The 24,529-nt window shown below is 40.4% G+C and overlaps 1 long non-coding RNA gene across 1 annotated transcript; it reads left to right on the plus strand.

Annotated features, from left to right (window-relative positions):
• Nucleotides 1-2,716: 2,716 nt before the first annotated feature.
• On the plus strand, nt 2,717-22,984 carry LOC148803952 (uncharacterized). The gene is made up of 3 exons (XR_016080332.1): nt 2,717-3,004; nt 6,201-9,737; nt 22,143-22,984. It is a non-coding gene; the product is annotated as an uncharacterized LOC148803952 (long non-coding RNA).
• The last annotated feature ends 1,545 nt before the right edge of the window (nt 22,985-24,529 follow it).

Genomic DNA, 24,529 nt, shown 5'->3' on the forward strand with positions numbered 1-24,529 from the left:
TAGAAGATGTATATGTTGCTGAAGACAAAGATTTAAAGTAAAGGATGTGTACAACTACAAGCTGATGATGTGATTTGTCGAATGAATTTATTCGGAGTGGCTCACAGCCCCACAGCTGGTATTTCGGTCGCATGAGGCCACAGTCGTGGCAGATATTAATTAATTAACGAAATAGTGAATGTGTATAGCATATTACAATTTGTGAACAGGGAGCTGGGATGATATTGGTCTGGTGTTCACATGTGATATTGAAATATAATAGAGAATACAAAGAAATGGATGATTTCTATGTTTATTATCATATGAAAAAATTATTACCTAAAAAACAAAATCATAAGAAAAATTAATAAAAAAAAAGAAAGAAAGAAAGAGAAAAGAATCATGCACATCATCAAATGTCGGTAGGTAAAACGAGTCCGATTGATACAGAGGTAGATGTAAATTTGATTGGTTTATATTTGAATTCCAATCCAATTTGGATTCTTATGGAGGTTGCGTAGTATTAATATTTTAAATAAAAAATCAAAATATTATATTTTATCAACAAAATGACTTAAAAATCACTTTCATATTGTTTATCGTAAACAAAACATATTGAAAATAAAATTTGAACCAATGACTCTTTAAAAACACAATAAACATTTGCCATTTGAATTCCTAGGTATCATCATTAAGCTGTCATTGGAAATTGTGTAATGTAATTCTAATGCCATTGGAACAATGATAAAGTGACATGTTAGAGAAACATATTTGACATTGTGCCTGTTTGCCAAGTCTTTTTCAGACGACGATATGATGGTTAAAAGATTGGGTGAATTTTTGTAAATAGATCAAAGACTGTTTAGTTAAAATATTTTATATAGATTTCACAAAATACTATAAAAGTTAGAAAACCGTTTGGTAATGTGAATATCTTATGTATGGGCTAATAAACCTTTTATTTAACACGCGAGACTCGTATATTTTTTAAGGTGGGACCGACATACTATTGATGAATATTTTTGTGGGGCTGATGTACATTTTACAAGGTGGGCCTGATACCGTTAGTGGACAAGCATGTGGGGTCCATGTGTGGACATGTATGTGGGGCCCACATATAGTTTACAAAGTGGGCCCCACATCCCATTGGTGAACATGCATGTGGGTCAATGTGTGGACACGTATGTGGGGCCCACGTACATTTTACAGGGTGGTATTGACATACCATTGGTGGAGATGCATGTGGGATCAATGTGTCGACATGTAGGGGCCCACCTATATTTTACAAGGTAAGCCCGACATACCATTGGTGGTCATGCATATGGGGTCCATACGTTGACATGTATGTGAGGCCCACATACAGTTTACAAGGTGGGCCCCACATCCCATTGGTGGACATGCACGTGGGGTCCATGTGTGGACATTTATGTGGGGCCCACATACATTTTTCAAGGTGGGCCCCACATCCATTGGTGGACATGTATGTGGGGCCCACATGCAGTTTACAAGGTGCGCCCCACATCTCATTGGTGGACATGCATGTGGGGTCCACATATAGTTTATAAGGTGGGCCCCACATCCCAATGGTGGATATGCATGTGGGGTCCATGTGTGGACATGCATGTGGGGCCCACATACATTTTACAAGGTGGGTCCCACATAATACCTAATGTGGGGCCCACATACATTTTACATGGTGGGCCCCACATCCCATTGGTGGACATGTATGTGGGGCCCACATGCATTTTTCAAGGTGGGCCTCACATGCCATTGGTGGACATGCATGCATGTGTGGACATGTTATGTGGGGCCCACATACATTTTACAAGGTGGGCCCCACATAATACCTAATGTGGGCCCCACATTCATTTTCCAAGGTGAGCCCTACATCCCTTGGTGGACATGTATGTGGGGCCCACATACATTTTACAAGGTGGGCCCCACATCCCTTGGTGGAAATGCATGTGGGTCCATGTGTGGACATGTATGTGGGGCCCATTTACATTTTACAGGGTGGTACTGACATACCATTGGTGGACATGCATGTGGGATCAATGTGTCGACATGTATGTGGGGCCCACCTACATTTTACAAGGTAAGCCCGACATACCATTGGTGGTCATGCATATGGGGTCCATGTGTGGACATGTATGTGGGGCCCACATATAGTTTACAAGGTGGGTCCCACATCCCATTTAGGGGACATGCATGTGGGGTCCATGTGTGGACATTTATGTGGGGCCCACATACATTTTTCAAGGTGCCCCACATCCCATTGGTGGACATGTATGTGGGGCCCACATGCATTTTTCAAGGTGGACCCCACATCCCATTGGTGGACATGCATGTGGATCCATGTGTGGACATGTATGTGGGGCCCACATACATTTTACAAGGTGGGCCCCATATGCCATTGGTGGATAGGCATGTGGGTCCATCTGTGACATGCATGTGGGGCCCACATACATTTTACAAGGTGGGTCCCATATGCCATTGGGGGATATGCATGTGGATCCATGTGTGGACATGCTTGTGGGGCCCACATACATTTTACAAGGTGGGTTCCACATAATACCTATGTGGGCCCCACATTCATTTTGCAAGATGGGCCCCACATACCATTGGTAGGTCCCACTTACACATTCAAATAGTTTTTGTGGAAAGATAACCCATTTTCTTCCAAGCGTGTGCATTGTACCACATGTTTGAAGAAGACGGGGTGTTAAAAGACCGTAAAAGCTTCATTTGAAGCTTCCTAAAAAAGCCAAAATTCGGGCTTCTGGCGTCTTTTATGGGCTGGAGCTTTTCCCAAATAAATCTTTCTATTGCCAGACAGGAAAAGCCTAGAAGGTCTTATTCTCATCCCACCTGGATCGGATGAACACGATAAGCCTTATCGGCTAACACGATATCCACCTCCTGGTGTGGAACGAACTCCTAACAGTGTGGGCCGAGGATCTCGGAGGCATTTCGTGAGACACACGACAACTCACCTATATAAGGGCCCCTACCCCCATAGCACAAGGTATGTGCGATTTAGTGCATTCTAGCTATTACTCTCAAAAGCTTTCAGCTTGCATACATCAACTAAAACTTAATTATCGGAGCGACCACCCCGGGTCCTTTGAACCTTGTTTCTTGCAGTTCAACCGACCAATTAGGTGAACGACGTCCGAGCTGCCCTCTAACTAGGAGCATCTAGATCGCGCACCATCACACATATTATGAATTGTGAACCAATGAAAGGAGATCGAGTTCTACGCACCCGTGGGTGTACTCGACGAGTGCACCCACGAGCGTTAACGTGGCCTGGCCGATTCAATCAAGCGGTTCACATGGCCACGAACTGGTTTGTGTCCACGAGAACTGGTTTGGAACACAAACAAAAGGCCCCATTTCTTCGATTCCTTTCTTTGATTTCTTTCCATCGAACCCTGCCCATACACCAAACCCTTCCTCCATCAGTGGCGACAGAACTCCGACGAGTCATCGATGGTGACAGAGGTCTGGCGACGACATATTCTTCTTCTCTTCTTCTCCTTTCCTCTTCATCTCCTCTCTATTCTTCTTCTCGACAAAGTTCCAAGGCGTTCTCCTCCGCAAAGCGGCGGATGTAGACGGAAAAGAAACCCATGAAGAACAGAGCCGTCAAGAGCATCACCAGCGTCAGAGCCATGGAGGAATCGAAGGTCGACATGGGTTGCAGGGGTTTTCTAGCTATCGCTGCCGAGGCAATGGTAGGGGTTAGTGGCGGGACTGGGTAGTAATCTTGGGAAGAAACGGAGACTTGTCGGGGTTGGGGGATCTCTGTCGAGGAGTTTCCGGGTGTAGGGTTTCTTCATCTGTAATGGCTGACTTGCTTTTGGCTTTCCTGGCACCAGAGAGCTGTACTTCAACATGTGCAACGCTGCAAATAACTCTGCAAATAGCTCTACTTCAACATGTGCATTCCATCTCTCTCTCTCTTTTCTTCTTCCCCTTCTTTCTTCTCACCGAAGTTCTTGTCATCCGATGAAAGCGAAGGGATGGTGGATTTTTCCCGCTACAGGTGGATTACCCGTTCACGACGCTGGTGTTTACTGAGTTGCCATGAATGTTTGATTCGATGGAGGAGAGTCAACAATAGCCAGTTCAACCAGTCAAATTATTAATAATGGAGAAAACTTCCGTTAATTCATGGTTAACAATCGTCCAGTGCACCCATGGGTGCAGAGAATGCGTTTTCCAATGAAAGTAAGTAGACTAAGTACAAATCACATACACATTTAGTGGCGGGCTAAAAATGATTTAAACAACACTCTGAGTTAACAAGGGTTGGGTTAGGTTGGATTATGTGTACCCATTTTGATCAAATACTTGAAATATTTTCATTGATAGACAACTTTCTCTTTTCTCTTTCTAATTTCTTTAGGTCGTGTTTTGATTTGAAAGAAAAGTTAGAGAAATCTACACGAGGTTTGTATATGTACCTTTTCTTTCAAACCAAATACAGCTTTAGTGAAATTCAAATTTGTATTTGGGTTGAACCAACATGTTAACACAAAAAGAGCAGAAATTGATTAAGGGAAATACTGATATTTGGAGAATAAACTAAATACCTTTTATTGAAGCACAATCAAAAATACATTCGACTGCTGAAATTTATAGATTTAAAATAACAACTTTTCCTAAAAACAATCAACTACTTAGCATAAAAATCTATCACCGCAGACTAATTGTTCTTTTATTTGACAGCTCATACTGACTTAGTCTATGCCAAAGAAATAGCAACAGAAATTTAACTAAGTAAGATGCACTAATTTGTAACACTCCCCCTTAGTGCATGCTTACGATCTACAACTACAAGTGCAGCTCTAAAGTTTTCAAATTTTGCTTTTGCTAAAGCCTTTGTAAATATATCTGCTACTTGATTGTAAGTAGGAATTCCTTGCAGCTCAATTTCTTGATTCAACACTTTTTCACGAACTAAGTGGTGATGAACTTCAATATGCTTTGTTCGCCCATGAAAAACTGGATTCGAAGCAAGTCTGATAGCACTCTCATTGTCACAATAAATATGTACAGCATAATCAACCTTAGAAAAAATATCTTCCATCAAACACTTCAACCAAATGCATTCTTGTGCAGCTATTGTTGCAGCCATATATTCAGTTTCAGTACTAGATAAAGCAACAGTTGATTGTTTCTTACTATACCATGAAACAATAGCTGAACCAAGACTGAAACAATACCTTGAAGTTGAACGACGATCGACTGCATCACCTGCCCAATCTGCATCAGTGAATCCTCTTAAGACAAAATCACTTCCTTTCATGTACATAAGACCATAAGTAGCCGCACCCTTTACATATCGCAAAATCCTTTTGGTAGCATCTAAATGATGAGTTCTTGGATTTTGCATAAACTGAGAAATAAAATCTACAGAATGTGCAATTTCTGGTCTTGTGATAGTTAAGTAGATTAAACTATCAACAAGTTGTCGAAACCGTCTAACATCCTTCAATAGCTCTCCTTCCTCTTTCTTGAGCTTGAGATATGGCTCCATGGGAGTAGCCATTTCTCTTGACTCCCCCATTCCAAAACGTTCCAAGAGACTCTTTGCATATTGTCTTTGAGATATAAAATATCATTGATATGATTTCTCCACTTCTAGCTCAAGAGAACATCCAATCTCACCCAAATTTTTCATTTCAAATCGGGTTGGCAAATTGTTCCTCAATTAAAAAATTCCAGCTTCATCATCTCCGGTGATTATCATGTCATCCACGTATAGTAAAACCAGCAAATGCATCTTTGATTCTAATTTTACAAATAAACTAGAATCTGAATTAGCAACTTTAAATCCACAAAAGATGAAGTATTGAGCAACTTTACCATACCAAGCACGTGGTGCTTGTTTAAGGCCATACAATGGATTTTTCAACCAGTAGACATGTTGAGGAAATTGCTTGGAGATGAATCCTTTGGGTTGTTCCATGAACACCTCACGGTCTAATTCACCGTAAAGAATTGCGTTCTTTACATCAAGTTGCCATAACCTCCAATTTCTAAAAGCAGCAAGTGAAACAATTGACCTCACAGAAACCATTTTTGCCACGGGATTGAAGGTCTCCTCATAATTCAACCCATAGCTTTGAGAAAAGCCACGAGCAATTAGACGAGCTTTGAATTTGTCAATTGTGCCATCTGATTTCTTCTTCAATTGATAAACCCATTTGCAGGTGACCGGAGTGCAATTTTCTGGCTTAGGCACAAGCTCCCATGTCTCATTTTTCTTTTAGGCTTCAATTTCTTCTTGCATTGCCGCTTCCCATCCTGGACAACCCTTTGCTTCTTCATAACATGCTGGTTCTTCTTCTGTTAATGCTCCTGTAAACAAGCAACTTGTCACAGTACAATGATTGAGCTGCACATAATCTTTGAGGTAGGCTGGTTGTCTTTTCTCCCTTGTTGATCTTCTAGTTGCTTGCTCACCATTGTTTGAACTTGAAGAAGCTGGAGACTCATCACTTCTTTGTTGACTAGGATCATTGTTATCAGATGTTTGTGTATTAGTTTCAGGAAACGGCTCCATATTATTTTGATCATGATCAAAATCTATATTTTGAACAATTAATTTTTGAGCTGGATACCAAGATGACACCTCATCAAATACGACATCTCTAGATGTGACAAATTTCTTCGTCTTTGGATCCATGCACCTCCATCATTTCCTGCATGAGTCATAACCAACAAAAATACACTTCTTTGCTTTCGGATCAAATTTGGTTCGATTAGTTTTAGGAATATGAACATAATAAATAGAACCAAACACCCAAAAGTAGTTCACATTTGGTTTCACATTATACATTATCTCAAATGGAGCCTTTTCTTTACTTGACCAAGGAGGTAGCCTATTTATCACATGGCATGCACATTGAACTGCTTCTGCCCAAAGCTCTCTAGGAAGATTTTTCTCATGTAGCCATGAAAGACTGATTGATGTAAGATGTGCCAACTTCCTTTCTGCAACCCCATTTTGCTGAGGGGTGTTCGGACATGTCATCTGCCGTTGAATACCATTGCTATCACAATATTGAAAGAAATCAGTTGACATGAATTCAGCACCATCATCGTTCCTCAAACATTTGATTTTCTGTCCAAATTCCTTTTCTACAACCTTATTCAATTCAATGAACTTAGATAATGCTTCACTCTTCTCTTTTAAGAAATATATCCAGGTATACCTGGAATGATCATCTACCAACACCATGACGAAATGATAACCGCTGTAACTTGGTGTTCTTGTTGGCCCCATCAGATCAGTATGAACTAATTCGAACAAAGTGGATCTACGATTTGACGAGCTTTTGAAAGGAAGTCCATGTGTGGACATGTATGTGGGGCCCACATACATTTTACAAGGTGGGCCCATATGCCATTGGTGGATATGCATGTGGGTCCATGTGTTGACATGCATGTGAGGCCCACATACATTTTACAAGGTGGGCCCCATATGCCATTGGGGGATATGCATGTGGGTCCATGTGTAGACATGCATGTGGGGCCCACATACATTTTACAAGGTGGGTCCCACATAATACCTAATGTGGGCCCCACATTCATTTTCCAAGGTGGGCCCCACATACCATTGGCCTGGTCGATTCAATCAAGCGGTTCACATGGACACGAACCGGTTTGTGTCCTCGAGAACTGGTTTGGAACACAAACAAAAGGCCCCATTTCTTCGATTACCTTCTTCGATTTCTTTCCACCGAACCTTGCCCTTACACCAAATCCTTCCTCCATCAGTGGCGACAGAACTCTGACGAGTCATCGATGGTGACAGAGCCCTGGCGATGACATATTCTTCTTCTCTTCTTCTCCTTTCCTCTTTATCTCCTCTCTATTCTTCTTCTTGACAAAGTTCCAAGGCGTTCTCCTCCGCGAAGCGGCGGGTGTAGACAGAAAAGAAACCCATGAAGAACAGAGCCGTCAAGAGCATCACCAACGTCAGAGCCATGGAGGAATCGAAGGTCGACATGGGTTGCAGGGGTTTTCTAGCTATCGCTGCCGAGGCGATGGTAGGGGTTAGTGGCGGAACTGGGTAGTAATCATGGGAAGAGATGGAGACTTGTCGGGGTCGGGGGATCTTTGTCGAGGAGTTTCCGGATGTAGGGTTTCTTCATCTGTAATGGCTGACTTGCTTTTGGCTTTCCTGGCACCAGAGAGCTCTACTTCAACATGTGCAACGCTGCAAATAACTCTGCAAATAGCTTACTTCAACATGTGCATTCCATCTCTCTCTCTCTCTCTTTTCTTCTTCCCCTTCTTTCTTCTCACCGGAGTTCTTGTCATCTGATGAAAGCGAAGGGATGGTGGATTTTTCCCGCTGTAGGTGGATTACCCGTTCACAACGCCGGTGTGCACTGAGTTTCCATGAGTGTTTGATTCGATAGAGGAGAGTCAACAATAGCCAATTCAACCAGTCAAATTATTAATAATGGAGAAAACTTCCGTTAATTCATGGTTAACACTCGTCCAGTGGGTGCAGAAAATGCGTTTTCCAATGAAAGTAAGTAGACTAAGTACAAATCACATACACATTTAGTGGTGGGCTTAAAATGATTTAAATAACACTTTGATTTAACAAGGGTTGGGTTAGGTTGGATTATGTGTACCCATTTTGGTCAAATAATTGAAATATTTTCATTGATAGACAACTTTCTCTTTTCTCTTTCTAATTTCTTTAGGTCGTGTTTTGATTTGAAAGAAAAGTTAGAGAAATCTACACGAGGTTTGTATATGTACCTTTTCTTTCAAACCAAATACAGCTTTAGTGAAATTCAAATTTGTATTTGGGTTGAACCAACATGTTAACACAAAAAGAGCAGAAATTGATTAAGGGAAATACTGATATTTGGAGAATAAACTAAATACCTTTAATTGAAGCACAATCAAAAATACATTAGACTGCTGAAATTTATAGATTTAAACATAACAACTTTTCCTAAAAATAATCAACTACTTAGCATAAAACCCCTCCCATCTATTGTGTAGGTCCCTATTTCAGGTTTAAACCCACCTATGAAGGATGAAAGGGGGAAACCTAGGAAGTTAAAAACCAAGTGGGGTGGACCCTTTAAAGGGGCTAAAGTATTACCTCATGGAGCGATTGAAATACATAATGATGATGGGAATATATTCAAGGTAAATGGACAACGGTTGAAGCATTACATTGAAGGAGAACAACCCATCCACCATGGGTCCATTCTCTCCTTGAAACCGCCATGAAGGCAAGGTGAAAGTCAAGCTCACGATTTAAAACGAGCGCTTGTGGGAGGCAACCCATTAAGTTTAGTTGTTTGTTTTGTTCAGTATTTTTTTTTTTATGAGTGTGTTTTTTTTTCGTAGCTCACATCTGTAGGATCTCAACGAGGCATTCAGGGAAGTCCTCTCATATCTCTCTCCTTGTTCTTGTTATGCATACATTGAGGACAATGTATATCTTAAGTGTGGGGGAGGATTAAGGGGTTGATAAACAAATTTTTTTCAGACCCTAGCATGCTTTGATCATCACTTTTTAATCTTTCCTTTTGAAATTTCTGCTCCTTAGAGACTTGTTTTTGAATGATTGCAAACCACCCTGAATCATGTTTTTAGGTGGGATAAGCAAGAAAGGAATCAAGGATGCAGGCAAATCTAGCTGAAATTGTTGGTCCATCTCTCTCAATAGTTTGAATGATCAACGGGCAAGATGCAATACAGATTTAACCCTTGTGAGTATTTGGTTTCTAATAGACAAATATGGTTTGATTATTGCAGAACTTGTTTTGGTAGACATGTTGAGACCATGATAATGAGTTCATGTATTGGAATGTGTTATCCAACAAAAAAAAAAGAAAAAAAAAACTCGTGTGAGATAGAGCATAAAATGCACTCACACCGAGAGAAAAAAAAAGACCTAGTGTGAGATGGAGCATAAAATGCACTCACACTAAAAGAATAAGAAAAGGGTGAGATGGAGCATAAAATGCACTCATCCTTAGATCCCAAACCCTAATTCACCTTTTGATGCATTGGACTCATGATAAGTGGTGGAGATGTGACACATAAGCAAGCTTATGGTAATAACATTCTTTGTTTTGTTTTGAAAAATCGTGAGAGGGTATTTTTGAATCTTGCTGTTAGACAGTTTTGTATGCCCTTAGCTTCAATCCGATTTGATGTACTTTTGACATTTAGGGTAAATAAATAAAGTGCATGTTTGATTCATGTTGTTTGGTATAATTCTGTGTAAGACCCTAAAACTAGACACTTATAGAGACTCGTGTTAGTTTAAATGTTCACAGCCATTGGACAAGTCTGGGAGATTTATCCTGCCAAGGCTGATACTGGTGTGCCGCCAAGTGTTGAGATGGCCTGTCTCGGCCACCAGGGTAAGACCCAAGGCACATGCAGTATGAGATTACTCGAATCCTTGAACTAGACCAGAATTCCAGTATTGCCCTGGACCTTGGAGACAGATGGGCAAAACTGGAAAGTTACACCTGACCCCTAGACTCGATTATGACACTTCACTAGGTGTCGGATCGGGCTGTCTTTGATATGCCAATCAGTGAGATCCTTAGCGGGGATCAAAACCTGGGTATGTTGGGACAGTCTGAGAATTCATCTGAGTGGGTGATCATAGTGACAGGATCAGCCCCTTTGTCGGACAAAGGTAATGATCGGGAATGCACTCTCTCTGATGGAAACCAAACTGCCGGCAGTTGATTTCAATCGTTGGAATTTTGTTTTGCAAAATTAAATATATATATATATATATATATGTACGGTTTTGAAATGTTTGCAAATGGTTTTAATTCCCGGGATCCATGTGAGTAGAGAGTGCAGCACTGCTCCATCTCTCTCAATAGTTTGAATGATCAACGGACAAGATGCAATACAGATTTGACCCTTGTGAGTATTTGGTTTCTAACAGACAAATATGGTTTGATTATTGCAGAACTTGTTTTGGTAGGCATGTTGAGACCATGATAATGAGTTCATGTATTGGAACGTGTTATCTAACAAAAAAAAAAGAAAAAAAAAACTCGTGTGAGATGGAGCATAAAATGCACTCATCCTTAGATCCCAAACCCTAATTCACCTTTTGATGCATTGGACTCATGATAAGTGGTGGAGATGTGACACATAAGCAAGCTTATGGTAATAACATTCTTTGTTTTGTTCTGAAAAATCGTGAGAGGATATTTTTGAATCTTGCTGTTAGACAGTTTTGTATGCCCTTAGCTTCAATCCGATTTGATGTACTTTTGACATTTAGTGTAAATAAATAAAGTGCATGTTTGATTCATGTTGTTTGGTATAATTCTGTGTAAGACCCTAAAACTAGACACTTATAGAGACTCGTGTTAGTTTTAAATGTTCACAGCCATTGGATAAGTCTGGGAGATTTATCCTGCCAAGGCTGATACTGGTGTGCCGCCAAGTGTTGGGATGGCCTATCTCGGCCACCAGGGTAAGACCCAAGGCACATGCAGTATGGGATTACTCGAATCCTTGAACCGGACCACAATTCCAGTATTGCCCTGGACCTTGGAGACAGATGGGCAAAACTGGAAAGTTACACCTGACCCCTAGACTCGATTATGACACTTCACTAGGTGTCGGATCGGGCTGTCTTTGATATGCCAATCAGTGAGATCCTTAGCGATGATCAAAACCTGGGTATGTTGGGACAGTGTAAGAATTCATCTGAGTGGGTGATCATAGTGATAGGATCAGCCCCTTTGCCGGACAAAGGTAATGATCGGGAATGCACTCTCTCTGATGGAAACCAAATTGCCGGTAGTTGATTTCAATCGTTGGAATTTTGTTTTGCAAAATTAATATATATATATATATATATATGTATATGTACGGTTTCAAAATGTTTGCAAATGGTTTTAATTCCCGGGATCCATGTGAGTAGAGAGTGCGACACTGTTCCTTGCAGCCGAGGGAGAGGTCCTCTCTTGTCGGGCAGTGCTTGATCATTAAGGGCTGAGAGGTTAAGTGTAAGACCCTTTAGGATAATACCTGATGGGCTAATCTTTGCACCTGCCCACAGTCCCTGGGTTTTTATAAGATGGCTTGGCCCAGGGACCACTTAATGTAAGTGTTGGGCCCATAGGGTCCATGTGATGGGCTCAGGGGTTTACTAAGCTTTTCAGTGAATTCGGTTGGGCCTTGTAAAAAAGGTTGGGCCGAACCCATGTGGCTGGTGTGTAGATCAATGCTTAGGTCCCACGCCATACAAATTAGGCCAACTTTGCAGCAGACTGGAAACTAGTTAAGCATTGAACACTTAATGGGCCAAAAGCCCATTTCGATCTGGGCTGATATGATCACCCATCTATGGGGTGGATCTGAGATTAATGTTAGCAAAAGGATAGGACCTTTTAACCTTATCCACTCTGGGAGACCAAATTCAAATCAGATTTGAATCTGGTAACCTCCTGATAAGAACAAGAGTAAGCTAACTTAATTTGCAGATAGGATTAAGATCATCTCCTATCCAAATACTGATTTGGATTGGGATAACTCCTAATTAGGAGGTTTCTTAATCAAGAAGAAAAGAGGAGAAACCCAAAAGAGAAACATATCAGATTTCGAGCCAGGGGTGAAAAGCAAGAAAGCTTCTTGCGAACTGAGATTAGATATCATTTACACTCCATAGACAAGAGAAGCAATTTCAGCCATTTTCGTCCTTGGAGTTCTCCTCCAGCCTTCGCCATTCCTTCTTGCAAGATTTGATCTTTGAAGAAGAAAGAAGTCAAGAAATCAGTTCTTGACATCAGTCTTGCAGAAAAGATTGAGAAAGATTCAGTGTTCAGAGTTTCCGGAGGATTCTTGCGAAGTATCTAGTGTGTAGGACGCACTCTGCTGGTTCCGTTCCACCCACAACTGTGTCATCTTCAGCAGGAGCGGATCTTGGTGTCTTCTTTGGGCGTGAACACCAACTTTGGGAGATACTGCTTCTCTGGATCAGGTATATTCCTTCCTTTTCTTTTTGGTTCAGATCTGGTTCGATTATGGTTCAAGTAGGATCATTGAATATTGCATTCTAAATTTAGGGAATATGATTCCCAGTTGGAAGAAGGTAGGAAAATTTTTGAAATTCGCCCACCCATTCCGCAACCTTTTTGGTGTCCATTAGATGGATCCTACCATTCTTTCAGTGGTATCAGAGCCACAGGTTCGAATCTTGAACCAAAAGAAAATCAGATCTGAACCTACGCAGATGGACAGAAGATGTTCTGCCAAGATTTGCGCAGATTGTTTTCTTTATTTCAAGAAATTGTTTCTTGTTAAGGACGATTGATTTTAAATTAATTTCTGTTAAATCCAAAATTTATTTATAACTGTTCTTTATTTATTTTGATTTAATGGATTGTTCAAACCTGGAGATCGCAATGCAGATTTGGCGCAGATGGTCTGCGCACCCTTTTTCTTTCATTTTATTCAATTCGGTCTGTAAATATTTTTTTTTTATTTTCTAGACTGAATGTATAGGATTTGATCAAGAATGTAATTAATTAATAAAAATAGGATTTTTGTTATTTTTTTATTTTCTTGATTAAAGAAGAAGGAAGAAGATGGCGGCGCTGGAGATTTGCAGATGGAGAAATCGCTTTCTGCGATCTGCAGTTTGTGAAACTGCAACCTTAGTGATTAACCTATGTTTTGCAGGTGGTGCAAACAGTCCATAGTTGATTTGTGATTGCTGAAAAATCAAATTTTTTTAATTTCAGATTTTTCATGAATTAATTCTTGAATTGAAAATCAGTTTCGGACCACTTCGGACTAGATTGGACCAAAACTGTTTGGACCGAATCTAGGGTTCGAAGGGGACTGCTTTTCAGTCCATATTTCTCACACTTGCTGTTCCAAATATGATGTTCAATTACAGGGATTAATTCGGCCCACCTGTAAAGCCCAGTTTTTAAATGGTTAAAACTGCAAAAGCCCACTATTGTGAGAAAATTTGTATGGGCCGAACTGCTAACTGCGATTCAACCCATATACCTAGTCGACATTAATTGTTAATGTTATGGATTTTAAATGGGCTGTTCAATGGGCTTTACAGCAGTTAATTGATTGGATCAATTCTTCCTTTACTTGTGTTGATTGGATGTTTGATGTGCTGCGACCATGGCCATAAGCACTTGGCCCATGAAGACTCGTTAGTGGCTTTTGCGCACACCATGGCTGAATGCACATCATTGCCATGGTGTCCCTTAAGGTCCTTGGATGACCCCTCCTTGCTTGGTGGGCCCCATAACCCTGAAAAGGATGCGTACGGAACCCCTAGCCGATTAAGGCCCACCAGAAATTTGACTTTATGAAATTCAGTGGGAGCTACTCTAGTTTGACCTAAATTAGAACTAGGGCGTAATCTTGTTCCCTCCAGCAAATGTGAGTGCATGTGATAGGGAGATCCATATGTTGGACTCTCTAAAGGCCTTCTGTCATTAGCACAATGATGGGTCCTTCAGTAATGAGGAAACACACCATAAAATTGGGCTATCCATTTGCTGTTGGATCTGTTAGAGTGTTTCATAAGATGATAGGGGCGTCATAGACCGATGTGGGAGGGCTTCACCAGAAAATGGGAACTCTCTCACAGTACCTTGGCGTAACCTGAATATGATGGGTGAGTACTCACTGGACAGAAATGTTTACCTGAAAACGGCTCTGAACCTTGTCTGACAGAGGCCAAAGGGAAACTCATTCGATGAGTGGATATGATCCGTCACAGAAAGGTGGTGGGGATATGCAGTTGAAACAATTGGCTTCACGCACCCCATGTGATTTCCCACATTTCCAGAGACATTTTGTCATCTCCGTCACTGAGAAAGGAGGGAAATCTCAGAGATGAATAAATGGGAATGGAACATAGATTAAAAACCATATCTATGTAGGTAACATGAATCAAACTAAGGTTGTGGACTAACGTCTTTGCTGTTTTATCAGAAAATGGAAAACGGTCAATTCGCAAAGCTTCTAGACGATAACAAGCTTAAGGGCCCAAACTATGCCGACTGGTACATAAATCTTATGCTGGTCCTAACTTCCGAAAAGTTAGATATGGTGGTGAAAAATCCTACCCCGGAGCGTCCGGGTGATAGGGCTTCTAAGGCCCGTAGGAGGGACTACCAAGATTGGGAGGGTAAGAACTCCCTAGCCCGTTGCTTTGTCATTGCATCACTAGACAACTCAATACAGAGGCAGTTCGATCAGATCGAACTAGCCAAGGACATATTGGACAGTCTAAGGACGATGTATGAAGAGCAGAACCGTTCTACTCGACAGAAAGTCCTGAAATTGTTCATGACCGCGCTGATGACCAAAGGGCAGAAAGTTCATGACCATTGTCTTCAGATGATGGGCTACATTAACGAACTAGAAGCTCTTGGATCCGGGCTAGATCTTGGCACGCAAGTGGATGCCATCCTGAATTCTTTGTCCTCTTCCTTCAATGCGTTCCCAATGAACTACAACATGAATAAGCTGAATGTCAGCGTCTAGGAACTCAGCAATATGTTGCAGAGGGCCGATGATCTACTCAAGAAGGATGAGCCTGTGGTTATGCTAGCTGAAGCTAACATATCGGGCAAGAAAAAGAGAAAGGCAAAGAAGCCCCAGAAGAAAACTGTCAAGCCTAAGAAGTAGAAGAAGAACAAGGCATCTGATGTCTATCACTTCTGCAAGCAGACCGGCCACTGGAAGAGGAACTGTCCTGCCTACCTGGAATCTAAGAAAGGTAACATTGAAACTTGTGTCATAGAAACTAATATGTTAGTTACTTCTGTGTCCTGGTGTGTTGACTCTGGGGCTTCAACTCATTCGTGTAACTCACTGCAGGGGTTCAAAGTTAGCAGAAGATTGAGTGAAGGCGAAGTGACACTATTTTTGGGAACGACTGCAAGTGTTGCAATTGCGGCAATAGGAACCGTAGAATTAGTTTTTAGAGAAGGAGTGCTTGTACTTAAAGATTGTCTTTATGTACAGAACTTGAGAAGAAATTTAATTTTTGTTTCTAAACTGTGTGCTGATGGATATACTGTTTATTTTAATAATATGATTACTGTTAAATGGAATAACAAATTCATCACATGCGGGGAACTAGAGAACGGTCTCTATGTTCTACATCCTTCTCTGAAAACTAACTTAACCGAAACTACATTGGTCGAAAATCCCAAGGAAAGGAATCGTGATACAGTAAATCCCACGTACCTCTGGCATTACCGACTTGGCCATATCGGTGTTGACCAAATCTCAAGGCTGGTAAAGGATGGTCCTTTGGATTTTCTAACCGTAGAAAATCTTCCCACTTGTGAGCCTTGCCTTCAAGGTAAGATGACTAAGCGGCCATTTGACGGTAAGCCTGAAAGATCTGTAGGCACGCTTGACCTAATACATACTAATGTATGTGGTCCCCTGAGTGTTAGGACACGAAATCTACACGTGTATTTCATCACCTTTATAGATGATTTTTCACGATATGGTTACGTGTACGTAATGAGACACAAGTCTAAATCCTTTGAAAAGTTCAAAGAGTTCAGACAGGAAGTCAAGAAACAATTAGGGAGAGAAATTAAGGCCCTTCGATCGGATTGAGGTGGCAAGTATCTCTCTGACGAATTCAGGGACTACTTGAAGGACAATGGGATAGTGTCACAACTAGCTCCTCCTGCTACACCTCAACTCAACGGTGTTTCAGAGAGGAGGAATAGGACCTTGTTGAGGTCATTTCTCGTACGCTCAAAGTTATCTACATCCTTTTGGGGATACACATTAGAGACTGCTATCTATGTGCTGAATCGGATTCCAACCAAATCAGTTCCGAAAACTTCATATGAACTATGGACCGGAAGGAAGCCAAGTGTAAGACACTTAAAGATTTGGGGTTGTCCTGCACACGTTAAAAGAATAAGTGCGGACAAGTTGGAGTCTAAAACCAATCGTTGCTTATTTATAGGCTACCCAAAAGATTCGATGGGTTATCTATTCTACGACCCAAGCGAACAGACAGTGGTCTGCAGTCGAAACGCCCAATTCTTAGAAACTGAATACATCATGGACACCCATCGTCAGGAAATAGTTCTTGATGAGGATAGCTCAGGAGTAGTGGGAGATGTCCCACAAGTTCCAGGTGGTGACCAACATAGAAGATCCACTCGGGTATCCAGACCTCCAGTCCGATATGGTTATGATCAGGATAGTTACCTGGTGGAAGCCTTGACTAGTGAGGAGGATCCCGTAACTTATGCGGAAGCTATGTTAGAAATAGATTCCCAGAAGTGGGTGGAGGCCATGAGAGCTGAGATGGACTTGATGGAGACCAATGGAGTCTGGACTCTAGTAGATCCGCCCTCCGGGGTAAAAGCAATTGGTTGCAAATGGATCTACAAGAGGAAGAAGGGCCCCGATGGTAGGATTGAGACCTACAAAGCTCGTTTGGTGGCGAAAGGGTATACTTGGAAAGAAGGCATCGAATATGAGGAAACCTTTTCGCCCGTGGCCATGCTCAAATCCATTAGGATCCTACTAGCTGTAGCAGCATACCATGGCTACGAGATTTGGCAAATGGATGTCAAAGCCGCGTTGCTGAATGGAGATCTTAGTGAAGATATCTACATGCAGCAGCCACAAGGCTTCATTGTTGCTGGTCAGAAACACATGGTATGTAAACTTTATAGATCCATATATGGACTTAAGCAAGCATCTAGGAGTTGGAACATTCGTTTTGATTCTGCCGTCAAAACGTTTGACTTTGAGCAGAATTCGGATGAACCCTGTGTTTACAGGAAGTCCAGTGGGGATAAGATCACCTTTTTGGTGTTGTACGTGGACGATATCCCACTCATTGGGAATGATGTAGGAATGTTGACTTCGGTCAAGGTATGGCTATCACAGCAGTTCTCTCGAGTAGAGCTCTCAAGATGGAAATGCTTTAAGTCCAAGAAAAACCATTAAATTCAGATGAATCATGTATATATATCTCTATATACCATTCAATTCACACTACGAATTATCCAGTCAATTATGTGAATTCATCTTTCAATTCATTCACATAACACAAATCAATTAAGAGGTGGCCAAACTCTTAATTGTATTAAGCACAATAATTCATAGACTATATGGAAATCACATTCTTGGATAAATCATAAAGATAAAAATATATTCATAACATGGTTAGGCTTTCCACAGCCCTAGCAAGAAACAAATCAGTTCATGATAAGAGAATTAAAGCAAACAAAGGGAAAGAAAGAACTCTTGAATTTGCCCATGGTGTTGAGATCTCCTCTTCTTGCCGCCACCTTCTTCTTGAGATTTCTTGAATTCTTGATCACATTTTCTCTGTTTCTTGACTTCTTTTCTCCTTTCTTGACTGATTGCTCAATGCAATACATGATCCCCTAGGGCTGGTACCCCCAGCTCTCATATAGATTACAATTTCTTGGAGTTATCTCCAGAATGGATAATCCAGCCTTGATCCAAACTCCTCCTCCTATCCTATCTTCTCTCCTCTCTCATTTTCTAAAACCTTTCTTAATCTTTCTGGAATTACATTTAAAAGTTTAAATCTAAGAGGACTCTCGAACTCTTGAATTCAAATGGGCTGCCTCAATGTTGTTCTGCGAAATGGGCTTCAGTTGGGAATTGGGCCTCACTACGAAAGTGATCCATCTTTGGGCCCGGACTTTACTTCGATGTAGGCCGAATATGCTAAACATGAAAGTTGTAGCTTTATCTCTTGTCTTTTCAGTGGATCTTGAATTAGCCCAATCGGAGCTTGGATGTGAAGGTTAGGCCATGATTACTGATCGCTGTCGAAACTGTGAAAAACCCATCCGATTAGCCTACCTTTGCTCCTAATGCCTTCTTTCATGCCCTGAATCAAAATACAAGAGATATGAGTCCAATTAAGTACTAATTAGGTATGAAAGACAAAATATTTGGGGATAAAAATGTGATAAATTCTACCCTCATCACATATGACCTAGTGGAGGAGATGGTATCAAACAGCTACCAGTGGAGCAATGACTGAACCAATCAGAGGGGAGTACACCACATCGATTCCTTTGCAACCCTATCTACGCAAATAGCTAATTTGAATAAGAGACTGGATAATTTTAGTATTGCAGCCATTAATACACCATCTAGCATCTCATGCGATTTATGTGGTCAAATAGGACATACTAATTCTGATTGTCAATTAAATAGTCCTTTTATTTCCTATGAGAATGCTAATTTTATCTCTCATGCTGGCAGGTCAAACTTTAACCCATACTCAAATACATACAACCTAGGGTGGAGGAATCATCTGGACTTCTCATGGAGTAACAATCAGCAAAAGGCACCCATGGGTTTCCAACCACAGCCGCCCCCACAATAAAAAAAGAACAATCTGGAGGAAATGATCTCTAAGTTCATTAATGCCACTGAAGCAAGGTTCCAAGAGCAAGAAACATCGATTAAAAACTTAGAGGTTCAAGTGGGGCAGATTGTAAGCATGTTATCAGAAAGGAAAGAGGGAAGGCTACCCAGCAACACAGAAAAGAACCCTAGAGAGCAAGTAAACGCCATAACTTTAAGAAGTGGGAAAACAGTTGGCGAAATTCAAAGAGAGGACAAGGAAGCTGAAGTGGCCGATCTACAAAAGGAGAATGGGGGAAATACCCCTAAACTGAATCTACATGAAATTAAACTTCCTATTCCCTACCAAGAAGAGTCTTGAAGGCTAAATTAGATAAGTAATTTGAAAAATTTTTAGAAGTTTTCAAAAGATTCATATTAACCTTCCTCTTCTTGATGTTTTGTCACAGATGTCGAAGTATGCCAAATTCCTGAAAGAGGTAATGTGCAACAAAAGAAAGTGGGAGGAAGGTGAGATGGTAAAAGTAAACGAAGAATGCCCAGCCATTCTTCAAAAGAATATGCCCCCAAAACTTAAGGATCCAAGGAGTTTTTCTATACCTTGCACCATAGGGAATACTAAATTTGAAAAAGCTTTATGTGATTTAGGTGCTAGTGTAAATTTAATGCCTTATTCTATTTTTGAAAAACTTGGATTGCATGAAGTAACATCTACAACTGTTATTCTGCAATTAGTTGATCGAAGCATTAAATATCCTAGGGGAATAGTAGAAGATGTTTTAGTTAAAATGGGCAATTTCATAATTCCTGCTGATTTCATTGTGTTGGATATGGAAGAAGATAAGACAATGTTGTTGATTCTTGGGAGACCTTTTCTTGCTACTGGTGATGCTTTAATTGATGTGCGAAAAAGTCTACTTACCCTTAGAATCAATGGTGAAGAAGTGGTGTTCAATGTATTTAAAACCATGGAACATCCCAACACAATTGAACTTGAAATTTATGCAATCGATAGCATTGATGTTGGTGCAGCCGAAATAGACACATCTAAATCAGAAGACACGCTGAAAGTTGCACTTAACAATAGTCCTAATCAATTGCAACAAACAGAGTAGAAGTTTATTCTGAAATCAGAATTGCGAAATTTGACTTCTAAGCCAGATTCTTTTGAAATTACAATTCATAATGCATCTTTACCTCCATCTCACACAAAACCCCTCCCATCTATTGTGCAGGTCCCCATTCCAAGTTTAAACCCACCTATGAAGGATGAAAGGGGGAAACATAGGAAGTTAAAAACCAAGTGGGGTGGACCCTTTAAAGGGGTTAAAGTATTCCCTCATGGAGCGATTGAAATACATAATGATGATGGGAGTACATTCAAGCTTAATGGATAGCGGTTGAAGCATTACATTGAAGGAGAACAACCCATCCACCATGGGTCCATTCTCTCCTTGAAACCGCCATGAAAGCAAGGTGAAAGTCAAGCTCACGACTTAAAATGAGCGCTTGTGGGAGGCAACCCATTAAGTTTAGTTGATTGTTTTGTTCAATTTTCTTTATTTTTTATGAGTGTGTTTTTTTTTGTAGCTCACATTTGTAGGATCTCAACGAGGCATTCAGGGAAGTCCTCTCAAATCTCTCTCCTTGTTCTTGTTATGCATACATTGAGGATAATATATATCTTAAGTGTGGGGGAGGATTAAGGGATTGATAAACAATTTTTTTCCGGACCCTAGCATGCTTTTATCATCACTTTTTAACATTTCCTTTTGAAATTTCTGCTCCTTAGAGACTTGTTTTTGAATGATAGCAAACCACCCTGAATCATCTGCTTAGGTGGGATAAACAGGAAAAGATGCAGACAAATCTAGCTGAAATTGTTGGCTATGAAAGGTATCTCAATAGTTTGAACGATCAACGGGCAAGATGCAATACAGATTTGACCCTTGTGAACATTTGGTTTCTAACGGACAAATATGGTTTGATTATTGCAGAACTTGTTTTGGTAGGCATGTTGAGACCATGATAATGAGTTCATGTATTGGAACGTGTTATTCAACAAAAAAAAAAACTCGTGTGAGATGGAGCATAAAATGCACTCACACCGAGAGAAAAAAAAAGAGCTAGTGTGAGATGGAGCATAAAATGCACTCACACTAAAAGAATAAGAAAAGGGTGAGATGGAGCATAAAATGCATTCATCCTTAGATCCCAAACCCTAATTCACCTTTTGATGCATTGGACTCATGATAAGTGGTGGAGATGTGATACATAAGCAAGCTTATGGTAATAACATTCTTTGTTTTGTTTTGAAAAATCGTGAGAAGGTATTTTTGAATCTTGTTGCATGTGATTATGAAAACAAAGAGGGCTTACTCTAGTCCTAAATTATTCATGTGAAGAGATGCCTGTTTCCCTTGATTGTCGATTTCACTTTGGGACATTAGGATTGGCGATTTAAGATTATTTTTTGTCAAGTTAAAGAGGAAAAGAAGTGGATGACGGGAATGATCATGAATACTAATCAAGGCATGCGGGAGAACAAATACCCTGTTAAGAAAAATCCAAAACAATCTTTTAGTTAGCTTGCTTTTGTTTTAATTTTGTTTTGAGTTTTGTCTTGCCTGAGGATGGGCAAGAGTTTAAGTGTGGGGGGTTTGATGAGAGTAGAATTTATCATATTTTTATCCCCAATTATTATGTCTTTTATACCAAATTAGCATCTAATTGGACTCATATTTCTGTTCAAGGCATGAAAGAATGTATCAGGAGCAAAGAAAGACAAATCGGATGATTTTTCACAGTTCCGACGTCGTTTAGTAATCTGGGCGTAACTCGCGTATCTGAACTCCGAATAGGCTGATTCAAGATCCACTGGAAAGAAAAGAGAAAAATCCACAACTTTCATGTTTTGGGCTTTCGCAGATTCAAACTACATCAAAGTCAAATCCGGGCCCAAAGTCAGGGCAAATTCACGGGAAGACCCAATCCGCAGCTGAAGCCCAACTTGCAGAAAAGTCTGACTGAAGCCTAATTCGCAGAGGAGGTCTAATACGAATCCAGGAACAAGAAACTGAGAAGAGTCCTACAGATCTAAATTCTTGATGTAATTTTAGAGAGATAAGAGGATTGAGTTCATTAGATAAAAAGATAAGATTAGAATTAGGATAGGACTTTCTATTCTTGTAAAGTTCAACTTCAAGAGGAAGTAGGAGACCACCCCCTCCCCTTTAAGCTATATAAAGGAGGGGGCAGAGTAGCTTTAGGGATCACACAATCACTCAATCTTGGGGATTGAATCAAGAAACAAGGAGCAATCAGTCAAGAAAGGTTCAAGAATTCAAGAAACTTTCAAGAAGAAGGGGGCGGCAAGAAGAGGAGATCTCAGCATCATGGGCGAATTCAAGAATTCTTTATTTCCCTTTGTTTGCTTTAATTCTTCTATCATGAACTGATTTGTCTCTTGCTAGGGCTGAGGAAAGCCTAACCATGTCAATGAATATATTTTTGTCTTTATGATTTATCCAAGATTGTGATTTCCATATTGTCTATGAATTATTGTGCTTAATGCAATTAAGACCTTGGCCACCTCTTAATTGATTTGAGTTATGTGAATGAATCGAGAGAGGAATTCACATAATCGACTGAATAATTCATAGTGTGAATTGAATGGTATATAGAGATATATATACATGATTCATCTGAATTTAATGGTTTTTCTTGGACTTAATGCACTCCCATCTTGAGAGCTTTATTCGAGAGATTGAAGGGTTACCTGATGGGCGTAGGTTTAGTATATCTCGAGAGAGAATATTAAATAAAATTGGAAAGACCTCAGCTTATGGGAATGACAAATAATCTTGGTTAATCGAACCCATCAATATTCATTACATTGGTTAGGTGGACCAAAAGCTCTAGCGATTTCATCCATTGCATATTCGTTTAGTGATCACTTTTGTTTCTATTTTCTTTTTCTAGTTTTTATTTTCAGTAGTTCTTGCTTAAATCTGAATTTCGATTGTCTAAATAATTAGGAAAGACTGTGGTTCTAATACTTATTTTGTTAAATCCCCGTGGGAACGATATTATTATACTACTTGATAAGTAGTGCACTTGCTAGGGTTATATATTTATAGCTATCAAGGCCCTGCCCCGCCCCGCCCTGAACGGGGCAGGTTTTCCCAACCCTAAACGATGATGGGGCGAGGATGGGGAAAATATTTTTCCCTTGAACTAGGGATGGGTTTTGTATATAAGTCCCCAAACCCGAAGGTAAAATTAGTAAAATATCTCTAGGTTTAATATTGATATTTAAAATATTTCTAAGTTTTCCCTAAATTCTTAAAATCCTAGAATTCCATAATTCCATTTTTAAGTACCCCCAAATTATTGTAATTCAATTCCTAAAATACCCTCAAATTCCTATATTATATGTGTAAATTGTTCACAAAATAAATAATTTTAAGAAGTTTCCATGGAGCGGGAAAAATTTGGGGATTATCTATCCCCAATGGGGAGTGGATGCCCCACCATGAACCCGCCCCACCACTAGGGATGGGGCAGGGGCAGGGCAAAGTATCTTGACTACAGGGCGGGGATGGGGACGGGGTGCCCCGCCCCATTGCCATTCCTAGTCTAGATGGCCTCTCTCACTCTTTGGTATGCTTGGAAGGTAGGTTGCAAAATGATGATGGAAGGAGCTATCTTTGACCCTTGCCCCATACAAGTGATCCATCAAGTACAAGTGCACTATACTGAACTCATGAATATAGAGGCTGGTGTTGTGCCTTGTAGGGAGTCACAGACCATGAGGAGTCGCCAAAATAGGGGGCTCGCACATATACATGTGCGTTAGGCTTGTACACAAGAGATGGACACCACTTATAACCCAAAAGCATAAGTTATTGGGTTTTGGGGCACTCTTGTATATAAGTCCCTTTCACTTTTTGTGTCTTTCCAATGTGGGACTTTCTTTCATTCATTCCACACACCTACTTACATGTGCATCCCAACAATCTCCCCCTCACATGTGAGTTTCTTTAACCACTAATGATAACTATTTTATCACCATTAACTCAACTCGATGGCTTTAGATTGGGCTAAGAATCAAATTTTCTTTGGTGTATTTATCACCACT

The sequence above is a fragment of the Nelumbo nucifera genome, chromosome 1 (genome assembly GCF_055504915.1).
Source record: "Nelumbo nucifera cultivar China Antique chromosome 1, China Antique-T2T, whole genome shotgun sequence".
NCBI classification, from domain to species: Eukaryota; Viridiplantae; Streptophyta; class Magnoliopsida; order Proteales; family Nelumbonaceae; genus Nelumbo; species Nelumbo nucifera.